The sequence below is a fragment of the Bubalus bubalis genome, chromosome 14 (genome assembly GCF_019923935.1).
Source record: "Bubalus bubalis isolate 160015118507 breed Murrah chromosome 14, NDDB_SH_1, whole genome shotgun sequence".
Classification (NCBI taxonomy): domain Eukaryota; kingdom Metazoa; phylum Chordata; class Mammalia; order Artiodactyla; family Bovidae; genus Bubalus; species Bubalus bubalis.
In genome coordinates, this window is record NC_059170.1 from 11,767,876 (window position 1) to 11,769,554 (window position 1,679).

Below are 1,679 nucleotides of genomic sequence, written 5' to 3' on the forward strand. Positions count from 1 at the left end.
CCAGCAACCAGCTGCGAGGACTGACTCACATGAAGTACAGGAGGCTGGCGTCCCGATTCAAGATGAGGCCGACTCTGTGCCATTCATACCCTGAGCTCCCTGTGCGATCAGGCTGGAGCTGGTCTCCACCTGAGATGACATTCCTGCTTAGATTTCCTCTCTCCCCTTCCCTGTCCTGATTCCCTCTCACCTTCTTCCTAGGAGCCTCCCTCAGTAATCACTTGCACAAGAATTCCTATCTTAAGGGCAAGTTGGATTCTCAAGAAACAAAGACAGGTACCTTGGTTCTTGACTGCTGTACCCTTTAAGGCTCATAACATTTGGTCTTGTTGAATTTCCTATCCTAGGATTCTGAGTCACCTATTTTTTTCTTTCTTTCTTCTTTTTTTTTTTTTTTTTCCAACTGTCGGACTCCACAAGAATCAGAAAGCACTGATGGACAGCCAACCCATTCCCACGGTGCCCTGAGTGAAGACAAGTCAGCTTAGATATATGATGGACTAAAATCCCACTACTTAAGGCTCCAAGCAGTGAGAGGAACTGAGTCACCTATTTTCTGTATAAGGACCTCTGATTGAGTTAGACCAGGATGGCCTCTCTGTTTCTCACAGCTGAGCAAGTGCAAATTGAGTGAATTTGGTAAAGTTTGTGAATCATTCTTAATCTGACTCCATCTGGAAAATGGGCCCATTATTTCCCTAACTTTAGTGCTTGCTTTCATGACTTAAGAGAATGTATTTTGTGACAGCTTATAGCACTGTGACTGGTTTAGAGTAGGCACTCTGTTAGTGAGTTCTAGGCTTTTTGTTTGTTTATTTCATTCTTTTTTTTTTTTTTTTTTACAATATTCTCTTTCTCCCTTACTCAATTCAGCCTGGGGAAGCATTAAGAGAAAATTTATCAGAGTGCTGTATGACTTTCAAAGCACTATGGAAATGTGGGAGTTCATAGAACTATAAATTTAGAGTCCCAGAGGTCCAAGCTCAATTCTCTAGCCCACTGCTTCTCAAATTATAATGATCTTATGAATCACTTGGGGTTATTGTGAACATGCAGACTCTGATTCAGGAGGTCTGAGTGGAGCCCAAGACACAGCCTTTGTAACAGGGCTCCAGGCAATGCCAATCTGCTGGTCCTCAAAACAGCAAAACTTTGAGTGGGAAAGCTCTAGTCTGTCTTTCGGTTCCAGAGTGATTTTTTTTTTTCCTCTCCACACAGTCAACCTGAATGGCAGGCTCTTCCCTTAACATAGCATTTTGCACCTCCTGTGAAATGTGGTTCCTGCCAATGAAGAGAGCTCAGTGGTTGAGGCAGCCAGGAAAGCTGTCGGTTGTAAAGGAAGGTATGTGGTAAGTAGAGCAGGGAGGTAGGTGGGAGGCTGCTGAGGGGCCTTGCTCCTGGAAAAGGAGTCAGGAAAGTCTCCTTGGTGGGAGGAGCTCTCAGTCTATCACTGCCCAGATATCCCCTGATTCCTATGTGCCTGCTCCCATATGCAAGGACCACACACAAGAATCTCGGGACTTCTATGACATCTCACCTCCTGTTTCCTGGACCCTGCTGTTGGTGCCTTGTCTTCTGGACAATATTATCCACACCTGCTGTGTTTCTGTGGCCATGGCCTTGAACTTCCCAGCTGCCTATATATTGACATTAGAGGTCCTGGCCTGCCTCTTTCTGAT

General features: G+C 45.1%; 1 non-coding gene across 1 annotated transcript; it reads right to left on the bottom strand.

Moving 5' to 3' along the window:
- Positions 1-401: 401 nt before the first annotated feature.
- Positions 402-551, bottom strand: LOC112578962. Its single transcript, XR_003103401.1, has one exon. It is a non-coding gene; the product is annotated as a small nucleolar RNA SNORA79 (small nucleolar RNA).
- Positions 552-1,679: the final 1,128 nt, after the last annotated feature.